This window comes from Bubalus kerabau, chromosome 1 (genome assembly GCF_029407905.1).
Source record: "Bubalus kerabau isolate K-KA32 ecotype Philippines breed swamp buffalo chromosome 1, PCC_UOA_SB_1v2, whole genome shotgun sequence".
Lineage (NCBI taxonomy): Eukaryota > Metazoa > Chordata > Mammalia > Artiodactyla > Bovidae > Bubalus > Bubalus kerabau.
The window spans coordinates 229,161,235-229,189,022 of NC_073624.1; the positions used below are offsets into that span (position 1 = coordinate 229,161,235).

Consider the following 27,788-nt stretch of genomic DNA (forward strand, 5'->3'; position numbering starts at 1 on the left):
ATAAATAAATTGAAACAGCCATCAAAGAAGACTGGTGAATAGACGAATGAATGAACAAATAAATAATGGTATTTCTAAACCTCAGTATTTATCACAAGAAGATTGGCTAAATGAAGTATGATATAGTTATGAAATGGAACACTGTTTGGACATTTTAAAAATTATATATGTCTGTATATACTGCCTCTTGAGAAACCTATATGCAGGTCAGGAAGCAACAGTTAGAACTGGACATGGAACAACAGACTGGTTCCAAATAGGAAAAGGAGTACATCAAGGCTGTATATTGTCACCCCGCTTATTTAACTTATGTGCAGAGTACATCATGAGAAACACTGGGCTGGAAGAAGCACAAGCTGGAATCAAGATTGCCGGGAGAAATATCAATAACCTCAGATATGCAGATGACACCACCCTTATGGCAGAAAGTGAAGAGGAACTAAAAAGCCTCTTGATGAAAGTGAAAGAGGAGAGTGAAAAAGTTGGCTTAAAGCTCAACATTCAGAAAATGAAGATCATGGCATCTGGTCCCACCACTTCATGGGAAATAGATGGGGAAACAGTGGAAACAGTGTCAGACTTTATTTTGGGGGGCTCCAAAATCACTGCAGATGGTGATTGCAGCCATGAAATTAAAAGACGTTTGCTCCTTGGAAGGAAAGTTATGACCAACCTAGATAGCATATTCAAAAGCAGAGACATTACTTTGCCAACAAAGGTCCATCTAGTCAAGGCTATGGTTTTTCCAGTAGTCTTGTATGGATGAGAGTTGGACTGTGAAGAAAGCTGAGTGCCGAAGAATTGATGCTTTTGAGATGTGGTGTTGGAGAAGACTCTTGAGAGTCCCTTGGACTGCAAGGAGATCCAACCAGTCCATTCTAAAGGAGATCAGTCCTGGGTGTTCATTGGAAGGACTGATGCTAAAGCTGAATCTCCAGTACTTTGGCCACCTCATGCAAAGAGTTGACTCATTGGAAGAGACTCTGATGGTGGGAGGGATTGGGGGCAGGAGGAGAAGGGACGACAGAGGATGAGATGGCTGGATGGCATCACCGACTCGATGGACATGGGTTTGGGTGAACTCCGGGAGTTGGTGATGGACAGGGAGGCCTGGTGTGCTGCAATTCATGGGGTCGCAAAGAGTCGGACACAACTGAGCGACTGAACTGAACTAAACTGATATACTTACTTGGAAAGACATCTGCAGCATAGCATTAAATGAAAATACCAATTGTAGAAGGGTACTAAAATAATCCCAAATTTGCAAGTAACAGCATAGCGGAAGGTTTACCCAACTATTTTATAATGGTTGCTTCTGGGGAATAGCTTAGAGTTGGGGGTGGGGGAGTGTTGGCTTAGCCACATAGTGCTAACAGGTCCCCTGGACCACCAGGGAATTCCCAAGGTGATGTTTCATTTTCTACTCTACATACTTTTTCAATATTTTAATTCTTTATAAAATGAGTATTATTGGGGGTATTTTTATAATAAATATTTTAATTTAAATTTTAATACTTTGAAAGAGTTGAATAGATTTTTTTTTAAAAAGGATTTATTCAGAAGTCATTTGTTACCCATCAAAAAGCAGGTTCAGTGGCAGACTAGTGGTGCAGATTAACAAAGGAGTGCAATGAAAAATGGAATCAGCAGCGGCAGCTCTCCTTTGCCCACATGTCAAACAGAGGACAAGGAGCCAGAGAACAGCAGAAAGTAGGGGTGCTGCAGAAGTCTTGAAGGAAGGTCCAGGGTGGGACCAGGGAAGAATAAGACAAAACAGGTGACAGGAATACATTTAGTGGGGAAGAAAGGAAGGAAGGATGGAGGGAGGGAAGGAGGGTGCGAGATGGTGGTTGACAATCCTGAGTTCCAAGAAAATGGAGGGTAGTCTCAGGCTTATCAGTAAGGCGGGTGGGAGGTGGTTTCCTGATTAGGTAGGTGGAGTGGTGAGATGGTGACCTCAGGTTAGAGGCTTGATGAGATTGCTGTTCAGTAGCTCAGTTGTGTCAAACTCTTTTTGACTCCACGGACTGCAGCACGCCAGGCTTCCCTGTCTTTAACCATCTTCCGGAGTTTGTCCAAACTCATGTTCATTGAGTTGGTGATGCCAACAAACCATCTCGTGCTCTGTCATCCCCTTCTCCTCCTGCCTTCTATCTTTCCCAGCATCAGTCTTTCCCAATGAATCAGCTTTTGAGATTAGTGGACATGATTCCTGACTACTCAGAGGGGATGGGATGGAGCACCTCCTTATTACTCCCAGCTAAGGCCTTCCCATTCCTGGACTCCCCATTCCAGGTTTCCAGGCTTCCTTGTGCCAGCCCACCCTTGGCTTTCTCCAGACACAACTCTTTGTTTGCTGTAGTGCCCCTGGGGATATAATGAGGAAGGGCAGAGGGTGGGTGGCCTGTGACTACAACTACTAACAATGCTGCTTCCAGGTATTTTGTCCCCAGTGGAATAAAACTTTTTTTGTTGTTGTTAAGGAAAGGAGACTGGGACAAGCTCTCTAGAGTATACTAGAAGTGCCTGAAGGTGCTCAGAGCCAAAGTCTTTCCTCACACCCTGGGTCACCTGGGGATTAGCAGACGTGTGTCCTCATTTTTCTACTTTAAACTATAACCAGCAACTCATTAGCACTAACGATTTCACTATTGCTGAAATCACCCTTGGCTCATGGTACTTGGAAATATGGAAGGACAGAAGAAAGAGGAAAAATAGTAGGAGAAAAAAAAATGGAAACAGGGAAGAATGTGAGTCTCCAGGTCTCAGATGGAAGTAAAAAGGCGTTGGTGATAAATGGGTGTCCTGCAACCGAACCGAGAGGGTTTGGAGTCTTGGGTGAAGACTTTTAGATGTTTTCTTTGGGCTGTTCCATGTGGGAACCCATTCTCCCCTCTCAAACTAGGAGGCTGTTCCAGAGACTGAATGAGATGCACACAGTTCCTGCTCCTCTCCAGCCCAAGTGTCTAAGGTAGACTGGGTTCAGGATGGGCACACACCCCTGCTTGGGGGAGTGGGACAGGATGATCCTGCCAGCCTGGGCTGAGTCAGGGTCTGTGCCAGGTGAGGTTTAGTCCAGAGGAGATCAGCTAACAGTCATCTAGCACTCAGTGACAGAGTTCCTCCACCTTCTCTGCTGTGTTGAGGATCAGAAGGCTCTGGGCCAGCTGCAGCAGAGGTATGGTATCTAAGAATACTTTAAGAGCTGGGAGGAACCTTAAAGATCATCCAGACAGAAGTGATCACTTCCTCCTCTTGGTCTCTACAACACTTCTCGCAGGTAGCATGCTGTATTTTTAATTTATTATCATGCATCTATTCAAAAAACCCTATTGTATTCACTGTGGCATTGCCAAAGTGTGGCATCTACCCTGAGGTAGATTCAGCTTCCCTTTGTGTGTGCTTGTTGCCTTTATTGGTGAGAAAAAAAATGAGTCCAAAAAACTGGAAAGACATTCCAAGCTATTAACTTGAGCAGGCTAATGACATGCTGGCCAAAGGATTAGCTCCAGCCTGTAGCATTCAGGCCAAAACATGAAGGCTTTCTACAGGGTACAGCAAGATGGAGAGAAAGCAGTTCCAACACAGTGTGTCCTTAACAGGGGCAGCCTGGGAGCCACATCATGGAAGCAGCCTTGTAAGCAAAAGTAACTTACAGGAATATCTGACTAAGGAGGCCAGATCCTCCAAAGATGCTCTAACCCTAAGATAGAGTATACAAGTTACCATCTTTCGTTTTTGCATTAAGCAGTGACCCCACCTCCCTCCAAGGAGAGTAAGCAGTCCTTCAAACCTCCTCAGATGTGTTTAAAAAGTACCTTAAGTAAAGTTAGGTGTCCAGGTGGGTTGCTGAGTTGTATATCAGGGACTCCGTCTGTGTGCTCAATCGTGTCAGACTCTGCGACCCCATGGACTATAGTCCACCAGGCTCCTCTGTTCGTGGGATTTCCCAGGTAAGAATATTGGAGTGCTTAGCCATTTCCTTCTCCAGGGACCAAAACTTCTTCACCCAGGGATCTAACCCCAGTCCCCTGTGCCTCCTGCATTGCAGGAGGATTCTTTACCCTCTGAAGCCATTACCAAGGCTCAGACTTTGAATTAAGCCTTCATATGACAGCCTTCAGAACACTCTCAAACAAAAGAAAGAAGGAGAAATCCTTCGAAACAATATCTGCCAAAGTGTTTCCTCAAAACACTAGTCCCCACATATGTTTTTGAAAGAAAAACATGGTTCTGTGACCAAAAAAGATGAATAAATGCTGCATTCTACCCCTGCTCTGTGGGAGTCATCACACACATTAGCACCTCAAAATCACTGAGAAATCCTGTAGTGAGGAATCAGGTTGAATTTTGTTCAACCCAGTATTGCACAGAATTATGTCACCAGGGGACACTTTGTTCCATATTAGACTTAGGACAATAGTTTTCAGATGTTTTGTTCATAGTACACTTTCAAATTCTGGAATTTGGGGCAGCACACTTGAAATCAGTAAAGCAGGCAACAGGCAGGGGCAGGTCCAATGTTTAAGGTCTCTCCATGGGACCATCAGAACTGCATGGTTCACTCAGTGCCCCTCAGTCCTGAGTTGAAGGCTGACTTGAACTTTGCTTTGCCCTAATCATGCTTTCTCAAGCATGAACTCCAAAACCAAGTTGCCACCTATCCCAGTAAAGTCTTCACAAGTCTTCCCTGGAGTGCCTCAGCTTTACACAACACCTCTTTACAGCCAGTTGACCTGGCTCTGCGGCACATCCTTCCATCTACTTAGCTCAGCAGGCACCCTTGCAACAGTGTGATGTGCAGCTGAAGCAAAAATAAATTTTACACACATTCAAAAGTTTGGCATCACATCCATAAATAATTTAAACCACACAGGCTGAAAGCACCAGCCCTGGAACTGGTATTCCAAGAAGAAACTAGAAGGGCTGTTGCAAAGAGGCATTTATGCAAGGTTATCTCGAGGATAACACTTGCTCCTCAAGAGGCATGGGCGGTTGGAGGGGGGATGCCGGGCTGCTGGATCCCTGGGAGCTGGGATCCAAGGTCCTCCCAAACACGGAGACAGAGAGTAGTATATAAATATCATTTTCCTGTTTCCAGTTCTTCAAACTATAAATTTCCTTGGAAGCGTTTCAGTATCTATTTAGTTAGCTACATGCTCGTGACATGTTATTTTCTTAAAGCAACCTACCAGGAAAATATGGTAACCCTTAATTAATTCTTATTAGGGGATAGGGATATGTAAAAGAACATCTGACAAGAGCGAAGACCCCTGCACCCTCCTCCTGCCTCTGCCTTAGATGAGCAAATAGCTGCACTCCTCTGAGGCTCAATTTCCTTAGCAGTAAAAAGGTGGGTTGAATTTGTAACTTCTAGAACCCTTTCAAAGCTGATATTATTCTGACTTCCGGAATGCACAGGAAATAGTTCTAAAAATAATACATAAATAATAAATGAAGTATATGGATGACATTATTATTGAATGATTATTTATTTACCATTAAAATTTATTGAAAACAACGTACCAGCGTTGTTCCAAGTTCTTTGTATGTTGTTATATATTTAGACTTACAACATTCCTATGAGCTATATGTCATTATTACCTTGTTTTACAGATATTAAGATATTAATCTCTTACAGAGATTAAAAAGCTTGGCCAGGACAACACTGATAGTAAGTAATAGAGATAAGATTTGAATTCAACATCTTGACTCCAGAGTGACTATGATGTTGATTTTTCCAAAATATCAAGTTTAAAAATGTAGTAACAGATGCTGGTGTATCTTTCTATATGAAATGTATGTAAAATATAAATCTAGCAAAGAAAACCCAAATACCTAAAGGGGGAATATTTCTAAAAGGGGCTGATATGATAACAAAACTAAAATTTCCAGCCAAAACACAGACTGAAATCTATTTCACATATGCCCCAGTGGCCTGACACGTTGGACCCGGGTTGATAAGTTGCCATGGCAAAGTTCCGGAGCTAGGTTCAGAAAGAACTGAGGTAAACTGCAGGGTAAGCCCCAGAGGGAGGAAGCTGGCAGGCATCCAAGGGAAGGTAGTGTGAGTTAGACAATGGAAACAGAATCCTTGCATCGAGAAGAGCTACTAGGAAGCTTAGAGGTCACACTATCAAAGCTCCCCCCCGAATCAGGCATTCCCTTTACAACAACCTGGTGTGTATTTATGCTGAGCATTCCTAGAGATGGAGCTTGCTCTGATTACCAGAGAGCTGTTTCCAGTTGCTAGACACCCAAAGATATTAGAAAGATCCATTCCTTCTAATGAGACAAAATATGTCTTATGGTGATTTCTGCCATGGGCCCTGGTTCTGCCTCTGAGGGACTCCAAATTAACATGTGACCCACCCCCCTTTCCTATGATAGCCTTCAGAAATCAGAAGGTTCACCGAGTCCTTCACCATCAAGCTAAAGAGACTGGTCCCTGCAGACATTCCTCACGGGGCAATTCTAGTGCCATCACCATCCCAGTTGCCATCCTGTGGACACTATCAGACTGACTGAGACCACAGCTTACTCACCTTGGGGTCTTTGCAGTACCTAGCTCAGGGCCTGCCACATGGTAGTAGACACAATGTGATTTTTAATTTGAACAAAATGGAACAAGGAAACTGCAAAGGGAAAATATGGTTAAAAAGTGAGAGCCTACATCCTTGACAGCGTCATTCATACAGCAGCTAGATCTATTTCTAGATCTGGGGCCATTTTCTAGATCCTGCCTAGGGGTTTCATTTTCTTCATGTGCTGCCACTGGGCTTTGGGAACACTGATCCCTGCCTGACACTTAAACGGGGCATTTTAGGGATCAGCATTATGATCCTGGTGCCTCGCCCAGGGCCTGGTGCACAGTAACTACCAGATAAACACCAAACAAATGACTAGTAATGGCAGGTTATTATGCACCTACCATATGCTGAGTTCTTATGTATACTATGCATATTACCTGATTCAAACTTGCAACTCCATTTTAAAAAAGTAATATACCCATTTGGCTAAAGAGGAAACTGAGAATCCAAGAGGTTAAGAAATGTACCCAAAGTGACTCACCCAGCAAGTGGAAAAGCCACAATTCAAACCCAGACCTGCTGATTTCTAAAGCCTATTGCTTTTAACCACCTAATACCCTCCTAAGACAAAAATGAAAGAAAGATGGAGAAGCAGAACAACAGAGACAGGAAAAGGAAAGAGCATTGAAATTAGCTTTTGAACTATAAAACTCTCTGTGAGAGGAAGCTTTGAGACCTGTGTAAGAGAGTGTTGCTTTCTAGATCCATCATGTCCAGATTTTTCTAAACTGGAAATCAGAGGTGGAAAATTCTAGATTCTGATGGCCCTGCTTGGCATGCAGATGCTGTTGTGGGGCTGTTTCCGTAGCTCTGGAGCTCTCTGCATTCACAGACCCTTGAAGACATGCATCTCCTTCTCTAGCTGCAAGTTGGCAGGAATGGCTTGGGTCCCATCCAAGTCAAGAGGCTGAGGCCAGGCCTGCCATCAGGGTCCACTAGATTGCACCCTGGCCCCCCTGGCATCACCTCTTCCACCCCAGGCATTTCCTCCAGGCCCTGCAGCTTCCACTGTGTCCCTGAAACACCAGCGAAGATCCCATTATCTGGCTTTTGCACCAACTTAGGCCACAAAGGTTTCACAAGGCATGTGTCCTGTGCCAAGCTTTGTGCTTAACACCTGCCCTGAAAAAAAAAAAAAAAATCAACCACACAACTGAAATCCACTCTCCTAGCAGAGCATAGGCTGATGGGGAATTCTGAGGCATGAGAGTCACTGTGCACAAGGGAAGGAGCCAGTCTCCGTATCAGTGCTCCCCAGCCCATTCCTCTCAATGCAGCCTGACTGAAAAATCAAGCCAGACCTCATCACTTTCCTGCTCCTTTGCTTGAAACTCCTGTGGCTCTCCACTGTGTTTAGAGTACAAATTAAATTCCCATAAGACCCGCTAGATTCCCCTGCCCCTGTTCCTAACCTTGCCTTGTGGCCCCTGGCTCAGGCACTAGCCAGTTTTCGGAGCCTCAGATTCATGCTTCCACCTGCCTAGGGTTTGTGCTGTTTCCTCTTCCCAGAACAAATTCTCTCCTACTGTTCCATGGACCAACTCTTCCTCCTCCTTCTAAACCTCATGCCCTCAAGGCAACCATCACTCAACCCTAGGCCACGTTAGGCCCTCTTGTTATAAGTCCTCAGAGTACCTGTACTCCTTTCCTGCAACACTTTTAATTATCTTGTGTGTGTGTGTGTGTGTGTGTGTGTGTGTTTGTAGTATAATTAGCTAAAAAGATTGTATCAGTTCCAGGGGTACAACATAGTGATTCAACATCTTTATACATTATGAAATGATCACCATAACAAGTCTAGTTACCATCTGTCACCAAAGAAAGTTATTATAATATTATTGGTTGTATTCCCTATATTACATCCCTGTGACTTTGTTTATTTTGTAACTAGAAGTTTGTACTTTTTAATCCCCTTCACAATCTGTTTCATCCATCCCCCTATTTCCTCTACTCTGGCAACCACCATTTGTTCTCTGTATCTAGATCTGTTTCTGTTTTTTTATGTTTGTTCGTTTGCTTTTTTTTAATTTCACATATAAGGGAAATCATATGGTATTTGTCTTTCTGTGACTTATTTCTACTTAGCATAATACTCTCTAGGTCCTTTCATTTTATCATAATAGCAGGATTTCATTCTTCTTTATGATTGAGTAATATTCCACTAGCTATATGTTCCACATCGTCTTTATCCATTCATCTATTGATGGACACTTAGGTTGCTTCCATATCTTGCCTATTGTAGATAATGTTGCAATGAACACTGAGTGCACATATCTTTTCTAGTTTCTGCGTATTCAGATAATACCCAGAAATAAAATTTCTAAGTCACATGGTAGTTATGTTTTAAATTTTTTGAGGAACCTCCATACTGTTCTCCATAGTGGTTGTACCAATTTACATTCCTACCAACAATGCACAAGGATTCCCTTTTCTCCATACCCTCTCCAACATTTGTTTCTTGTCTTTTTAATAACAGCCATTCTGACAAGTGTGAAGTGATATACAAAAGTGGTTTTTAATGACCTGTTTAGTCGATATCCCATATAAAGTCTGAGCTCCATGAAGCAGTAGACTGTATCTGTTGTGCTCACATTTCTGCCCCCAGAGCAACAGTAATCATGGAAGAAACATCTGAAGGTATTCAGATGTTCTAGCCCAGCTTTTGTCTGTAGGTGGCTGTATGCTTCAGGAAACTCCCTCCCCATCTCTAGGCCTCAGTTTCACCAATAATAAAGTGAGACAGATGGGCTAGATAACCTCTGAGGCTTCTCACCATCCTTATGTTCTAGATTCAACAACTTGAGAACATCAGCCCAAAGCAAAATAATTTTAGAGCAATATCACTTGTGAAGGAAGACCCTGGGAATGTAATTCCCTCCTGTGGTATGGGCTGTGTTTACAAAACAAACCCAAGAAATCATCATAAATCATTCCAAGTGGAGCTTTCTGAGCTGAAGCAACAAGACAAAAATACCTCCAGGCACAGCTCTTCTGGGCCCCCACCCAGCTAAAGGGAAGCAGGGCCAGCCAGCGCTGTACCCTCTGAAGAGTCACTTACCGGGTTTTTTCCACACTGGGCCCCTCAGCAGAGCTTCTCTCCTGACCGTAAGACTTCTCACTCCTTCTAGGACCTTCACCATCCTAGTTCCTGGCAAAGAGGAAGTGACCTGAAAAGACAAGAGACTGAGTTCTTGGTCAACCAGTTCTGAGATGTGTGTAACTCTCCATAAATTTTTCCTTCATTCTGATCTGATCTGTCAAATAGGAGTTGACATAAGGTTCTAACGACCTTTAAAATACACAGAGGGGAAATGCTTTGAAAATCTTAAAAGGCTATAAAAATTCGGGGATTACTTTTGACCATTTTTTCTGACTTGCTCATTGACTAAAAGGCAGCCACCAAGAATCTCAGTATTTTATCTCTAACTGGGTAACGGAAGGCTTGGTCCCCAGGTCAAAGAATCTCAGGCACCCAAGTAGCAGGTGGTTGAATCACCCTGGACTGGCTTAGCTTGCTGTAAAGGAAGATCTAATTCAAGCTTCTCGTGGTGTCCCTGAGTCGAGGTCATGGGCCCTTGCTCTGAGACAGACCCAGCCCCAAGAACTGCCAGTGGGTACAGAAATGCCTGAGTCCCAGTGATTCTGGGGACTCTGAAGTCACGGTGTAGCTGAAGGATTTAGAGCATGCACTTTGACGCCAGACAGACGCTGGTTTCCTCTCTGCCACTTACCAGCTCTATAAGGTTCTGTTTCCTCTTCAATGAGAAGAGCTGATTGACCTCAATATTAAAACTGATGCTGCGTGTAAAGCATTGAGCTTGTGAACATGTCACATGTGAGCCATTCAAAAAATAGCATTGTTGCTATTGTTATTGCTGTTGCCATTTTTATTCCAGGGTCAAAAGCCTGCCTACTTTGGTATACACAGTACCTCATCCACCCACAGACACCTACACACACACACACACACACACACACACTGGTCTTCTCCAAATGTCCTGAGTACTCTTTCTACTTCTTGCCTTGTCTAGCTTTGCCTTGTCCTTCCTGTTTTCCTCTAACAACTCTGCAAGACAAATACTTCTAAATTTACCTTGTAACTGACCTTATTTTACTCAGTATTCCTCAGAACATAAATCTGGAAAGTTTGGACAAAGAAGTCGTGGTCAATGAGTTATACCAAATTTAAGAGCCATTATGGAAACTGGGCTGGAAGAAGCACAAGCTGGAATCAAGATTGCCGGGAGAAATATCAATAACCTCAGATATGCAGATGACACCACCCTTATGGCAGAAAGTGAAGATGGGGTACTGTGTATACCAAAGTATGCAGATGACACCACCCTTATGGCAGAAAGTGAAAGAGGAGAGTGAAAAAGTTGGCTTAAAGCTCAACATTCAGAAAGCTAAGATCATGGCATCTGGTCCCACCACTTCATGGGAAATAGATGGGGAAACAGTGCAAACAATGTCAGACTTTATTTTGGGGGGCTCCAAAATCACTGCAGATGGTGATTGCAGCCATGAAATTAAAAGACGCTTGCTCCTTGGAAGGAAAGTTATGACCAACCTAGATAGCATATTCAAAAGCAGAGACATTACTTTGCCAACAAAGGTCCATCTAGTCAAGGCTATGGTTTTTCCTGTGGTCATGTATGGATGTGAGAGTTGGACTGTGAAGAAAGCTGAGCGCTGAAGAATTGATGCTTTTGAACTGTGGTGTTGGAGAAGACTCTTGAGAGTCCCTTGGACTGCAAGGAGATCCAACCAGTCCATTCTGAAGGAGATCAGCCCTGGGATTTCTTTGGAAGGAATGATGCAATAGCTGAAACTCCAGTACTTTGGCCACCTCATGCGAAGAGTTGACTCATTGGAAAAGACTCTGATGCTGGGAGGGATTGGGGGCAGGAGGAGAAGGGGACGACAGAGGATGAGATGGCTGGATGGCATCACTGACTCAGACATGAGTTTGGGTAAATTCCGGGAGTTGGTGATGGACAGAGAGGCCTGGCGTGCTGTGGTTCATGGGGTCATAAAGAGTCAGACACGACTGAGCGACTGAACTGAACTGAACTGATGGAAACACCCGGGCACCCCAGTAACTTGGCCTAGGAATTAGATTCTGGACTGTTTGGAGTTGAGATTTTTAGACCTGGCTTAGCCACTGATGACAACTGCCAAGGGATTTAACGCCCCTAAAATCTTTGTATCCTATCTGTAAAACTAAAATATCTATCTTTTTTTCCTAACTATATAAAACCTTGTTTCTCTAAGAAATATTTTTGCAGAAGCCTGATATGTAAAACATTTAACAGAACAACAGCTCTGGATACAGGAGGGGAGGGCAGGCTCTTCCCTGATGACCTTCCTTGCCTTCACATGGTTTTGCACCTTCCCTCATTCCCAGAGCAGCCCAGAAGCACCCACGTATATATCCAGAAGGCTTCAGAGAGTCCTATTGATGTAGCTGTTTGTACCTGTTTCCTCAGCTGTTGAATGGAAAAATAAATACCCCCACAGCATAGGTTATAGGAATTTAGTAAGTTAATACAAAAAAAGTCTTGGCACAGAGCCCGGACTAAAATATCCAGTAACTGTTAAACATCGGTATTATCATTACTGCCACTTGATTGTTAAGGTCTCCATCAACCAGAAGCATTAGGACTCTGTGGTCATGCAGATGTACCATAAACATGCAGTCACACACCTATGCATGCATGCTAACTGACTTCAGTTATATCTGACTCTTTGCAACCCCATGGACTGTAGCCTGCCAGGCTGCTCCGTCTGTAGGATTCTCCAGGCAAGAATACTGAAGTGAGTTGCCATGCCACCACTCAACCTCCAACCTCTACTCTTTTCAAGACACAGGAGAGATATGATGTTATTTCACAAAATGGATGAATTCTGTTTCTATTGAAAGTAGGTTTTATAAAACAATGTTTCAATATTTCTTTCACTCCTTGATTCACTTGACAAACATTTACAAAGCTCCCATTTCGTGTGCCAGGACTGGTATTAGGGATATAAATAGAAGAGACAAGTAAAGAAAGAGAGAACTCACATTAACAATGCTAGTTGGGCTGTGTCCAATGGCTAGTGACCCATGCATTCATTCGCCCAACAAATATTTATTGTGCAACTACTATGAGCCAGGCAGCACGCTGAGGACACAGTGACAGCAAAGAAAAATCAGGACTCAGCCCTCTGGGGTCTTCATTTCTAAGGGGTGTAGATAGCAAGGGCTAAGAAATTGCATGGAAAGAAAGAGCCATAGGGTGTGGGAGGTGGTGTAGAGGGAAGGAAAGGCAACCTGAGTGGAGAGAATAAGAGGACTTTGGCTGAGTTGATTCAAGAGAGGAACAAGGGCGTGGCCCCAGATAAGGCGGGGCTAAAGGGAACAATATGTACAAAATTATTTATCCAAGGAATTTCCAAAAACACTACTGTTTGCTTCTACTAATTTGTTCCTAGAAGGACACATATTACTTTTGGGGGAACTAACTTTTTTATTTTAAATGAGCTCTTTTATAAACAATTAGTGAAATGACATTTGATACAAGAAATATGACTTTAATTATAACCTAGAGTTAGTCTTCGTTTCATGAGAAATTGGCTAAGGTATTGTTTCACAGAACTTTTCATTCTGGGAAGTTAGTTTGAAAAGAAAGTAAAACTAATACAATTATGTAAAGTTTAAAAATAAAATCAAATTAAAAAAAAGAAAAGAAAGTAAATAACTGCATTTAAGAGACACTGAGCATGACTTTTAATACGGTGCCCAAGATTTACATTCAGGAAGCTGGGTTGGAAAGCTCCTTTATGCAGGAAGGAGCTAGAGATTTGGAGAAGACCCAAATTTGAATCCCCAATTTTTAGTAATTGAAATTTCTCTCTCTGAACCTATTTCCTCTTTGGTGAAATGTGGAGCCTGACACCTACCACAGAATGAAAATATCATAAGAGATAACAGATGTGAAAGTGACCCATAGATGTTAAAGCATATAAAAGCTATTTGTATTTATTTTATTTTAACTTCCTTTGTTTTCCTTGCCACAAGCATCATAAGATCAGATTATTTTTGTGACCCCGATTGCTTTGTATTAGGAAGGAAGAATCAATATCTAACAATGGCATTGGAATTGTCTTGGGCTCACATGTCACCAAGCACTCTCCAATATGATCTGTCAGTGAAGCCCATTCAAGCAAAGAACCGTCTGAGGCTGCTCCTAAAATACTACACAAGTAGGACAGTTAAAGACAGACGTTCATTAAGACTCTGAGCCAGAGTCCAGCTTCCAGGACTCTGCCATCTGCCCCCACACACACCATACAACCTTGAGTTTATTCATCACCATCTACAATATCAACTCTTTCCTTCTTTTTTTCCCATCTGAATCCACCAAAAAACAACCTGTGTGTTCTTATACTGGTTAAGGTCTCTATGATTTTTAGGGGGGTTTTTTTGTTGTTGTTTTTTATCCATAAAAAGGACATGATAAAGGAAAACTACCCCATGAATTGTTTTCAGGATTAAAGGCGATTATGCATGGTAAGGATTTTACACAATTTGAGTCTACTGTCAATACTCAAAGTGTTTGCTATCATTACTATTACTTGTAGTATTTCCTTCCCTCCTTCCATCCCTCTCTTGCTTTCTTCTCCCCTGTTCTGTCACTAACTTGGCTCCTCCTTCCTCTGCACGCCCCACTTCCTCCTGCCTTCCCCTGTCTGCCTGCCCTTGCCCTGTGTGTCCTTGCCTCCCCTCACCCTGACAGCTTCCCCAGCCATGAGTCATGGGAGTTTGCTCCCACACTGGCTCCCAAAATGCTATCACTGGCAGGCTGGCAGGCTGCAGAGGAGACACAAGCCTGGGGCAGGAGACAACTGCTGCCAGGCTTGCATTCGCCAGATGGAGCCAGCCTGGAGCTTGACTTTAGGGACATTCTAGGACGTGAACAAGCATCTGTGGTGCCACCAGCCATTATTTTGGGGACTGAAAGAGGACCAGAGTCCCTGAAGCCTGGGAAAAGAGAAATGTTGTCTCACCCATCTTTGCTTAAAGGAGAGAATGATTGATTCTGGTCATTTTAAACCATTCTTTTAATATCTGGGAAACTCTCCACTAAGTCCTCTCTCCATCTGTAAGTGCCAGGGCCCTTAGCTGAGCCCTAAGCCTCTTCCCATCTCCTTCCAGCCCTTATTTATCTCCCAGTTTGAATTTGGCATCAGACACTGACACCCGCTGACTTGTCCTCTCTCCTCTGTGGGACTCAGAGCTCCTAGAGCACAATCCTCTGTCCTGTGACACTAAATTGTTTTAGTCTTGTGCATGTGGGTAAGGAGCACATTTGGAATCAGAAAGACCTAGGATTTAATACTGTTTGCCAGTTTGTTCTTATGACCCTGTACATAGTGTTAAATTCTCTATTTACTCATTCAACAAATATTCATTGAGCACCTACTGTGTCCCAGGCACTGTGCCAGGTGTTGGAGACAGAGGACTGAAGGAGGAAGGCAGTCTTTGCCCTCAAGCAGCCCACAGGAGGGAAACAGATGCAACAGAAATCTCAAGCAGTAAAAATAGTACACTGGGATGAGTCCCATAAATGAAACATTGAGGAACCAAGCTAAACATAACGGGGTGAGAAGGGTGGTGTGCTTAGTCACTCAGTCGGGTCTGACTCTTTGTGACCCCATGGAATGTAGTCTGCCAGGCACTTCTGTCCATGGGCATTCTCCAAGCAAGTATACCGAAGTGGGTTGCCATGCCCTCCTCCAGGGGATCTTTCCAACCCAGGGATCCAACCCAGGTCTCCCGCATTGCAGGCAGATTCTTTACCATCTGAGCCATCGGGCAAGCCCTATTTTAATGAAGTGGACAGAGACGGTCTAGAGCAGCAGTTCTCAGCCTCAGCCCTATTAACATTTTGGGCCCAATAAGTCCTTGTTGGGGTGGGGGTGAGGCTGACCTGAGCACCGTGCGATGCTTAAAAACAGCATTGGTGGCCTCTACCCACTAGATGCCAGTGGCCATCTCTCACATCGTGGCAACAAAAATGCCCCCGAGACATTGCCAGTGTCCCCTGGGAAGTAGAGGAAAAGGACCAAAATTACTCCCAGTTCAGAACCTCGGCTTAGAGTATGAGTCACACAGACTCGAGTCTTTGAGTCTTTCTTCTGCCATCTATTTGCCACGGTGACTTGGAATAGGTAACTAAGCTCTGTGAGTCTGTTTCCTTGTGCATGTAACGAAGAGTTGCTGTGAGGCGTAACGTCTCTTAGTGCCATTATGAGGAAGAAATGAGGTTAACAGTTCACAGAAACCCCTCAGTAGCATAGCAGTTGCTGCTGCCGTCACTAACACTGCGTGTGTGTCTCTCCAACTGGCCTCTGGCCTCTGGGGCACAGGAACTGGCTCACAAGCCTGTCTGTGCCCCCAGAGCCCACAGGTCAGAAGCCAGGACTCCTGACAAACCTGGTGAACCTCTGAAGCATTAATCTCACAGTCCCACCTCCCACCCACCCACACACACAGGACAGAAGAGATAATCAAGGCCAACCCAGTGACTGGCTCTGATTGGACCCCGGGTAGTCCCAGTTCTCAATGATTTGGTATCTGGTCAGAATCAGGCTTTTTTAGTGAAGAAAGAGGCGGCTCCTCCCTTCCCTGCTAAGTGTAGTCTGTACACTTTGGAAAGCTCATTCCCTCATGGGGAGTGGCTGATGAAAGATAATATTGCCTCTGGTCTTCCTCTTCTCCCTCAAACAATTGAAGGGGCCTTTCCTTTTCCCGTTTGGCTGGTTTGAAGCCCCTGATATGTTTCTGCATGTCAGATCTTGCCTCTGCACAGGATTTGAGGCTCAGCCAGACTGAAAAGCATTTGTTTTCAGACTTCCATGCCAATCTGGGGTGAGCGGGCTGGCATCTTGTGGCCTCTCCAGATCTTCCTGAGTGTTCCACAGAACTGGTCTTGAGGGGAGGGACAAAGTCAAACTTTCTTCGGCTTCCTCATTCTTCTTGTTTGTTGGGGAATGTGTGATTGCAACCATTTTGTGCAAACTTCACACCCATCCTCACCTCATCATCCTGAAACTCTTTACAGATCTAATCATCCAGGATTCATTCATCTTCACAGTGTTAGTCGCTCAGTCGTGTCCAACCCCTTGGACTGTAGCCTGCCAGGCTCCTCTGTTCATGGGATTCTCCAGGCAAGAATACTGGAGTGGGTTGCCATGCCCTCCTCCAGGGGACCTTCCCAACCCAGGAATGGAACCCACATCTCCTGCATTGGCAGGAGGATTCTTTACCACTGAACCACCAGGGAAGCCCTCCTCCTTGACATAGATAAAAGCAAATCAAGAAGGGCATTTACAGAGTAAAGTAAGTCAGAAAGAGAAAAGCAAATATTATATATTAATGCATATATGGGGAATCTAGAAAAATAGTATAGATGATCCTATTTGCAAGGCTGGAATGAGATGCAGACATAGAGAATGGACAGGCGGACACGGAGAGGGGAGAAGGGAGTGAGATGAATTGGGAGATTGGGACTGACATATATACACTACCGTGTGTAAACCAGATAGCTAGTGGGAAGCTGCTGTGTAACACAGAGAGCTCAGCTTGGTGCTCTGTGGTGACCTACAGGTGTGGGATGGGAGTGGAGGTGGGAGGGAGGTCCAAGAGGGAGGGGATAGATGTATACATATAGCTGATTCACTTTGTTGTACAGCAGAAATCAACACAACATTGTAAAGCACTTATGCTCCAATAAAAACAAAAGAAAAACAAGTGCATTTACCTTAGCAGTTTCATCCCCTAAGAAATTATTTCAAATATGCTCTGAGGCCTTGCTTGTCCTGTGCCTGGCAATTCTTGCTCAAGTCCTTCACAGCTTCCAGATCCTGTGCTGAAGCAATTTTGGCAAGAGAAAATACAGCCTGATTTAAAAAAAAAACAGTGTTTCCCGAAAAACGATAATATACAAGATTCTATTCTGAGCACTGTGGTGGTTACAGTAACAAGTTCGGCCCAGTGCTCTGTGATGCCCTGTTATGGCTGCACAAAAGTGTTCAATGAGTGTTCATTGGGTGAGGGCGTGGCTCTCTCTAGAGGGGAGCGAGGATAAGAGGACCGATGTCTGTTGAACACCTGCCATGTACCAAGACCTTTCTGGGTACTCTTGGTCCAAAGGCAAACAAGAGACGATCCTGGAGACAAACTTAGACCTGGAAAAGACAGGTCGGTCCACAGCAAATGTAATGTCATTTGGTAACTGCTAGGGCTGGAGAAGACTCGTGAGAGTCTCTTGGACAGCAAGGAGATCAAATCAGTCAATCCTAAAGGAAATCAACCCTGAATATTCACTGGAAAGGCTGATGCTGAAGCTGAAGCTCCAATACTTTGGCCCCCTGATGCAAAGAGCCGACTTACTAGAAAAGACTCTGATGCTGGGTAAGACTGAGGGCAGCAGGAGGAGGGGGCAACAGAGGATAAGGCATTGGATGGCATCATTGATTTAATGGATATGAGTTTCAGCAAACTCCAGGAGGTAGTAAAGGACAGAGAAGCCTGGCATGCTGCAGTTCATGAGATCACAAAGAGTCAGGCATGATCGAGTGACGAACAACAGCCAAGGAGAAGGCTATGAATACTGGAGGAGTGTGCTCAGCCAAGCCTGGGGGTCAGAGAAACCTTCGTGGAGGAAATGATATCCAAACTGAGTCATGAGAAATGAGAATGATAGATCAGAATAGATATTTTAGATGACAAGAGGCATGAGGGCTGGTGGGAAGTAAAGCAACTGGGCTTCACTAAAGTGTCAAGAAAAAGGCAGGCAGTCGCAGAGAAGGCAATGGCGACCTACTCCAGCACTCTTGCCTGGAAAATCCCATGGATGGAGGAGCCTGGTGGGCTGCAGTACATAAGGTCGCTGAGAGTCGGGCACGACTGAGCGCCTTCACTTTCACTTTTCACTTTCATGCATTGGAGAAGGAAATGGCAACCCACTCCAGTGTTCTTGCCTGGAGAATCCCAGGGACGGGAGAGCCTGGTGGGCTGCCGTCTATGGGGTCGCACAGAGTTGGACACAACTGAAGCGACTTAGCAGCAGCAGCAGCAGAGAATGAGACAGCAGGCAGAGTCAGGGACTGGGAAATGAAGGGCCCTCATGGCGGATGTGCACACAAGCTGCCCAGAGCCTGCAGCCCAGTCGATGGCTCCTGCAGGGTCTGCCTCAGTCACAGAGAGCCATGGGGCCTGAGTCCCAGCCAGCGACAGAGGGAGGCAGGAGCATTTTGGTCCACTGTGGGGTGACACTGAAGGGTAACTTTCACTCCCAAGTTCCCTATCCGGTTGTCTCAGGTTCTGTCAGGCCTGCTTTGACTTCTTCCTCTGCCCACTCCTACGTCCTCATCTTTCTTTTCACAGGTATCGATCCTGTATCAACATCTCACACCCCAAACTCCATCCCCACGTCTGCTTCCAGGAAACACAGCCTGCTTTAGCCTACGATGACAAACTAGAGATTGGACAATATTCCACCACCATAGCATTCAATCATTTTTCCTTTGAAACAAAGACAATCCAGGTAGAGGTTTACACAGATTCTAACATTCTTCAATGTATATAGGATACCTAGTTCATAACTTGTGAAGAATTCCCAGAGAATTGGCTGGAACTAGTTATAAATTCCTTCACTCCTTTCTCACTGTTAAGGTGGAAATCTTCCTCATCACCCATGCATGCATGCATGCTAAGTCAATTCAGTCATGTCCAACTCTTTCCAGCACAACTATATGGACTATAGTCCGCCAGGCTCCTCTGTCCATGGGATTCTCCAGGTAAGAATACTGGAGTGGGCTGTCATTCCCCTCTCCAGAGGATCTTCCTGACCTAGGGATGGAACCTGCACCTCTTATGTCTCCTGCGCTGACAGGCAGGTTCTTTACCACTACTGCCACTGGGAAGCCCTCACCACTCATATTTCCATGTAAAAGAACTTCATCTTGAAAACAGTTCTGCCATCTTTCCTCCCACAGCCCTCCTTACAGGAGGAAAGGGGATTTATCTGACTGCTCAGTGTAGAAGATATTCGAGGTTCTGGGTACACCCTCTCTTCTCCTGGGACAGGTTCTAGCAGAAAGGGGACTGCTATCAATCTGTGCCCCATGCCATGCAGGAAGCTTGGGGCCAGTTCTGTACCTGCTGGAAAGCCTTTGGTGGCCCTGTCCTGCCAGGCACTGATGAGACACATCAGCACACCCATTTGACTCCACAGCTAAGGAGAACCCCCAACCCAGCTTCAATCAGTAATAATGCTGACATCTCAATCTGCATCTTCCTGACAGTTCTCAGCTCAGCCACGGAAGAGGGATGCTATTTTCCAAGCCCTCTAAAATACTCCAACGCTCATAATCCAAAGGTTTAAAAGGTATTAGTTTCTCGGCACTCAAAGAATATCAATAAATGCCAAGTAAAGTAAATAAATGATCAAATAAATGCATTTTAATCTACCTAAAAATACAATGCCACCAAGAGGAATTGTGATGGTATGAGTCAGTGGAGGGCTCCACCTGCACATACCAGGGATGATGGACAGAAACTTCAATTTAAATTCTGCTGCCAATTGCATAATATTGCCTTAGTGGTGAGCCACAGCATCCTTACACAAGGGACAAGCCAATGAAAACTTCAGAGTATTTTGCATTAGGAATTTGGCCAAATATTCTGAGTGTAAGGACCACAGAACTTTCTAAAAAGGTTAAAGTGTCTTTTCCTCTAATGTATGTGAAAAACAAGTCAGATGAGCATCTTTTTCAATCAATGACTAAAAGGTAAGCAGAGTGGTGGGCTTCCCTGGTGGCTCAGCAATAAAGAATCTGCCTGCAATGTGGGAGACACAGGTTTGATCCCTGGGTTGGGAAGATCCCCTGGAGGAGGAAATGGCAACCCACTTCAGTGTTCTTGCCTGGGAAATCCCATGGACAGAGGATGCCTGGCAGGCTACAGTCCATGTGATTGCAAAAGAATCAGAAACAACTTAGCAACTAAACAACAACAAAGCATAGTTAGTGGTAGGGTATCAGCTTAAAGAGCGTAGGATGTAAAGTCCACAGACCTTGTTCCTGAGCCTAGTTACCATCACAGACTTGCTAAAGGGTCACACTCTAGTCATTTTAACTCTCTCAGCTTCAGTTTCTGTGCCTGTAAAATGTCCTTGAGAGTACCTGACACATTCTTCTCACAGGGTCTTATGAGAATCAAGCATGACGTTATGTTCTAAATCATACTAAAGGATAACATTTATTGGAAGCTGGGTGCTAAAAACAATGCTTTGGTCCTCACACCTTTAGTCCCTGCAAAACTGCCTTCTTTGTGCTGCTTGACAGACATTAGTCCAAAGTGACCACTTATTTTAAAAGATGAAGAATGAAAAGAAATATGAAGAATTGAGAGAGGCAGGGATTCTGTCACCACCTCGACCCCACCTTTCCCATCCCCTACTCCCCGCCCCACCACCTTCTACTTTCTCTCTCTCCCCCTCCCCTGCCGCTGTTCCACATTCTGGCTACATTCCAAAACTTCTTGAAACAGAACCCTGCCAAATAACACACGGTCCTCCTCAGAGCATGGTCCCATCATGTTTTCAGGAACCGCAGGGATCTATGTGAGAAGGAGTCAGCACGTGTCGAGGATGTTGGTGACTAGCAAGAGGCCATTATCTGGGGCCAAGGTCTCCAGGCATTTTAGGGAGGAGAGGTGGGTCTTAAAATGAATAACTGGAGGAGGGCTGCAGGCAGGGTGCTGGGCCACTGAGGTTTCTGAGCAGACTGGGGAAGGGACATGAGGCCAGCATCCTTCCAGACTGGACATTCTGGAAAGCTTGGTTGGGGCACCTGGCAGCTGCAGTGGGCTTGAAGATCTCTGCAGGATGATGCCTGTAGCCTTGTCACTAAATCTGACAGTTCCACAGGAGCACAGGGATGACAGAACTTCCAGGCTGCAAAGTCCATTCTCACACCACATTCTCCATTTTTGCTTTAAGTCTATGTCTTCTACACCATTCTTTAATTTTTTTAAATGACTTATTTTTTTCCTTCAGGAAATTTATTTTTTAAAGGACATTTTAAAAATCACTCTCTGTGATAGAACCCTCTGGAACTCACCCTTTTCAGTGCTCCTCTTTCCAGGCATGCGGGAAGGCTGTAATCCCAGCACCTCCCCCTCCTTCACTGCCTTGATGTGGGTGGAGCCTCCTGGTGGTTCTGGCCAATGGACTGTGGAGGAATGATTCAAGCATTCAGTGAAACAAGTTCAACAGATTGTTCTATTTATTAAAACACAAAACTATGTACTTTCTACATTTTCATATACTCTCTAGTGAAAAGTATTAGTCACTCAGTCATGTCAGACTCTTTGCGACCCTAAGGACTGTAGCCCACTAGTGAAAAATATTAGTCACTCAGTGACGTCCAACTCTTTGCGACCCTAAGGACTGTAGCCCACCAGGCTCCACTGTCCATGGGACTCTCCAGACAAGAATACTGGAGTGGGTAGCCTATTCCTTTTCCAGGGAATCTTCCCGACCCAAGAATCAAACTGGGGTCTCCTGCATTGCAGGCAGATTCTCAACGGCAACCAGCTGAGCTACCAGGGAGTTGTGCCTAAATAGTAGCAGTTCAGTAACATCTACCATACCTGCCTCTCTAAGTTGTTTCCCCCAGTCCACTGTGTGTTTGTCAAAGCATCCTGTTGGTTTTCTTTGGGACACATCACAATTTGTAGTCACATCAGTGGGGAGTTTTGTTTTACCTGTTTATTCTTTTTCGCCTCTACTCACAAGTATATAAACTTCACAAGGCAGGGACAGAGTGTTTTGTGTTCACTGCTGTTCCCCCAACACCCAGTAGCATTGTTGGAACAAAGTAGAGTTAGAAGTAGCAATGTAATAATAATCATCATAATGAGATCAGATCAGTCGCTCAGTCATGTCCGACTCTTTGCGACCCCATGAATCACAGCACGCCAGGTCTTCCTGTCCCTCACCAACTCCTGGAGTTCACTGAGACTCACGTCCATCGAGTCAGTGATGCCATCCAGCTATCTCATCCTCTGTCGTCCCCTTCTCCTCCTGCCCCCAATCCTTCCCATATACATCAGGCATATATTTACACGTTTTACACATACTAACTCATTTAAATGTTCTAATAACCATTTTGAGTAGACATTAACATTGCCCTCATTTTATAGGTGAGGAAACTGAGACAGACGTAAGAGAGATTAAGAAATTTGACTCAGATCACACAGCTGCTAAGTCAGAGCTGAGATTACGTTCTTTAGTGCACCACAAATATTTTATTGAATGATGAATGCATTAGTTAACATGATAATGGTTTGTGGTCTTCCTGATGTCCTTATATTCCAAGTACAAGTAGTGCAATTTGCCTTAGAATAAATGAGAATGATTAGCCAAATCAATAGAATGAGTATGTGCAGGGAGGTCGTAGACATTAAGAGGAACAGGCAGCTGTTTTCCATTAAGAGGCAGTAACTCAAGCTTCATGAGACAGATCTGATGGCTGGGCTGCAGACAAGAAGAAGAGTGTGCTGGCAGAGACATGGGAAGCTCACTGGGCTCCAGACCATGTTACCTGGAGGACGCTCCCTGCCAAACCCAGTCACAGCCAGAGCTCCGAGAAAGGAGTTTGGGGAGCAGCTGAGAACTGACTGCCCCAAGAACTATGCCAAGGAAGTAAGAGAAACCAGCCTCTGAGTCAGGCCAGGGAGATTTCTTTTCTGTTCTGACCTGGCCTTTAGAGGCAAGACCTTCCTGGAAGCCACACCTTACTGAGTCCTGTGAGGTGGATCCCAACAGCTGCCTATGTCAAGAAGAAAAATGATCATAGTACAAGGCAATGAAATTCATCGTGTTCTTGTCATTTTTCAGGTACTATGTGAGGCAGGGGCTTTAGATAAGTTATCTCCTTTAATTCTCATAATAACTCTGGAGGTAACCTCAACCTTCATTTTGTCAATAACTATTTTTCAAGTCACTGCTTATGTTGAGGAAGTAAGTACTATTTTTAATGCTCGTCTACAGATGAGGGAAAAAGAGACTTGAAAAAATTAAGTAACTTGCCCAAGTTAGATATTAGAATTTGAACTCAGGTCTTCCCAGTGCCAAAATCGTGTTTCTTAACCTCTACTCTGAATTGCCTTCTGATTTTTAAAACCACCTTTTATTTCTATCTATGTGCGAGGTACTGTACTGTAATCATTAGAAAAAAATCATTCAAGGAGATAATGTTGCCTGGTTCATAACAAATGGTCAGTAAATATTAGCTTAACAGAAGAAATATTAGCTTAGACCTAACAGAAGCAGAAGATATTAAGAAGAGGTGGCAAGAATACACAGAAGAACTGTACAAAAAAGAGCTTCACGACCAAGTAATCACGATGGTGTGATCACTCACCTAGAGCCAGACATCCTGGAATGTGAAGTCAAGTGGGCCTTAGGAAGCATCACTACGAACAAAGCTACTGGAGGTAATGGAATTCCAGTTGAGCTATTTCAAATCCTGAAAGATGATGCTGTGAAAGTGCTGCACTCCATATGCCAGCAAATTTGGAAAACTCAGCAGTGGCCACAGGACTGGAAAAGGTCAGTTTTCATTCCAATCCCAAAGAAAGGCAATGCCAAAGAATGCTCAAACTACTGCACAAGTGCACTCATCTCACATGGTAGTAAAGTAATGCTCAAAATTCTCCAAGCCAGGCTTAAGCAATATGTGAACCGTGAACTTCCTGATGTTCAAGCTGGTTTTAGAAAAGGCAAAGGAACCAGAGATCAAATTGCCAACATCCGCTGGATCATGGAAAAAGGAAGAGAGTTCCAGAAAAACATTTATTTCTGCTTTATTGACTATGCCAAAGCCTTTGACTGTGTGGATCACAATAAACTGTGGAAAATTCTGAAAGAGATGGGAATACCAGACCACCTGACCTGCCTCTTGAGAAACCTGTATGCAGGTCAGGCAGCAACAGTTAGAACTGGACATGGAACAACAGACTGGTTCCAAATAGGAAAAGGAGTACATCAAGGCTGTATACTATCACCCTGCTTATTTAACTTCTATGCAGAATGGGAATACCAGACCACCTGACCTGCCTCTTGAGAAACCTGTATGCAGGTCAGGCAGCAACAGTTAGAACTGGACATGGAACAACAGACTGGTTCCAAATAGGAAAAGGAGTACATCAAGGCTGTATACTATCACCCTGCTTATTTAACTTCTATGCAGAGTACATCATGAGAAACACTGGGCTGGAGGAAACACAAGCTGGAATCAAGATTGCCAGGAGAAATATCAATAACCTCAGATATGCAGATGACACCACCCTTAGGGCAGAAAGTGAAGAGGAACTAAAAAGCCTCTTGATGAAAGTGAAAGAGGAGAGTGAAAAAGTTGGCTTAAAGCTCAACATCCAGAAAACGAAGATCATGGCATCTGGTCTATCACTTCATGGGAAATAGATGGGGAAACAGTGGAAACAGTGTCAGACTTTATTTTGGGGGGCTCCAAAATCACTGCAGATGGTGATTGCAGTCATGAAATTAAAAGGCACTTACTCCTTGGAAGGAAAGTTATGAGCAACCTAGATAGCATATTCAAAAGCAGAGACAATACTTTGCCAACAAAGGTCCATCTAGTCAAGGCTATGGTTTTTCCAGTAGGTATGTATGGATGTGAGAGTTGGACTGTGAAGAAAGCTGAGTGCTGAAGAATTGATGCTTTTGAACTGTGGTGTTGGAGAAGACTCTTGAGAGTCCCTTGGACTGCAAGGAGATCCAACCAGTCCATTCTGAAGGAGATCAGCCCTGGGCGTTCTTTGGAAGGAATGATGCTAAAGCTGAAACTCCAATACTTTGGCCACCTCATGCAAAAAGTTGACTCATTGGAAAAGACTCTGATGCTGGGAGGGATTGGGGGCAGGAGGAGAAGGGGACAACAGAGGATGAGATGGCTGGATGGCATCACCGACTCAATGGCCGTAAGTTTGAGTGAACTCCGGGAGTTGGTGATGGACAGGGAGGCCTGGGGTGCTGCAATTCATGGGGTCGCAAAAAGTCAGACACGATTCAGCGACTGAACTGAACTGAAATATTAGCTTATGTTATCGTACATATTGTATGTTTATATACTGTGATGGTTAATTTTATGTGTCAACTTGGCTAAGCCACAGTGCCCAGATATTTGGCCAGACACAGCTGGATATTGCTGTAAAGGCATTTCTAGATTAAGTTAACATATAAATCTGTTAACTTTGATTAAAGCAGATTAACCACCCCTCATAATGTGGATGGGCCTCATCTAATCACTTGAAGAATGTAAAGGAAAAAGACTGTCCTCCCCCAAGGAAGAGCGAATTCTACCTCCAGACAGGCTTCAGACTCAAGTTGCAACGTCAGCTCTTCCGTAGGTCTTCATCCTGCTGACCTCTCCTGAAGATTTTGGACTTGGCAACCTCCACAATCACATGAGCTAATCCCTTAAAATCAATCAATATTTATCTATAGATATATATATCCATGATGTATATATTACTGCTTCTATTTCTCTGGAGAAGCTTGACTACTATACTGGAGTGGGTTGCCATTTCCTTCTCCAGGGGACCTTCCTGCCCCAGGGATTGAACCCAGGTATCCTGCATTGCAGGCAGATTCTTTACCATCTCAGCCACCAGGGAAGCCCAGAGATATATAAAATGATGAAATAATCAGATGAGCAGATAAAATTTGGAAAGGTCTATATGAGAGGCAAAGAGTTCAAACTGCCCAAATTCTTCCTAGAAATCTAGCTCCTAACAAAGAATACAGCCTACAACTGTCACTATCGTCTCTACTTATGTGAAAAGCTGGTTTTCCTAATTTGGTTAGAAATTAATTAGAGATTAATGGTAGCTCTTCTCATTCTCTTCTCCTTCCAGGCCTGTTTTCCATCAATAAAATGACAACTGCAGAAATGAGCAGGCAAGTCTGCTGAAAGGTCAGGTCCTTCCTTTGCCCTCTCCCCTGCCCCCCGAGCTCAGTGTAGGGCTGGGGGCTGGCAGTGGAGGTGCTGAAAAAAGAGCCCCTGCCTGGCAGCCAGAAATTCCGTGGGCTGGGCCCAAGGTCACCACTCACCAGCCTGGTCACCTGGGACAGACCTCTTTCACAGGTCCCGGCTTTAGTTTCCTCCTTACCACAACAGTAATGATGATGATTACTCTGAGGGTGACTGCAAAAATCAACATGAAATCCTATTTGTGACACTATTTCATGAAGAGCAGGTTTTCTCTCTCAGAAAGCAGTCCGTGTGTTAGTCATTCCATTGTGTTCGACTCTTTGTGACCCCATGGACTGTAGCCCACCCAGCTCCTCTGTATATGGAATTCTCCAGGCAAGAATACTGGAGTGGATAGCCATTCCCTTCTCCAGGGGATCTTCCCAACCCAGGGATCAGATTCAGTTCTCCTGCATTGCAGGCAGATTCTTTACCATCTAAGCCACCAGGGAGTCCGTAGAAAGCAGTCTGGTTGTTGAGTAAATGTCAGCAAATCAGAGCAGGCTCAGCTCTGGGTAGTGCTCTGGAGTCAGTTGGCCAGGATGGTTGATGGTCACTGCTCACGTGCCTCATTGCTACTGATAGGGAGGGCATGAATGGTCATAACAGCCCCTTCAGTGGCAGGCATTTCAAGCTCCAAATACTTAGCCTCATGTTCTCTTCCTAATGGCCCCATCAGCTAGGCAGCCCAGGGAGGAAGAGGTTACACTCATGGCCACACACCAGGGACGAGACCTGGCTTGGCTGCAGCCCCATCCAGAAATTCAGGGTCTGTCCCTCCCCAGCTCCAGGTAAGGTCAGCTGACAGAACTTAACCTAATGATTCAGGGGCCAGGAGAACAAAGTGACTTGGTCACAAATCCTCCTCCTAAAGCCAAGGCCCTCTCACCACAGAGGAGAATCTGGGAGATAGATGAATTCTGGAAAAAGAAATTAATTTGAAAAAAAAATAAAGAAAGTGCCAGCAAGATTCTAATCCAAGAATTGGGCTGCCAGAAGAACCGAGAATCATTCATCAAACGACTCCTGGAACTCAAACCTGATACATCACTTTCCCTGTTATCTTAGGATTTGGGGGAAATGGCACAG

At 44.5% G+C, this 27,788-nt stretch overlaps 1 long non-coding RNA gene across 1 annotated transcript in view; it reads right to left on the reverse strand.

The window, feature by feature from the left end:
- The window catches only part of LOC129635183 (uncharacterized), a 236,949-nt gene that overhangs the window by 163,524 nt on the left and 45,637 nt on the right, over positions 1-27,788 (reverse strand). The window contains exons 2-3 of the long non-coding RNA XR_008706142.1: positions 21,762-21,872; positions 9,649-9,757 (exon numbers count right to left, since the gene is read on the reverse strand). This is a non-coding gene — a long non-coding RNA (uncharacterized LOC129635183). The remainder of the gene's footprint in view (positions 1-9,648; positions 9,758-21,761; positions 21,873-27,788) is intronic.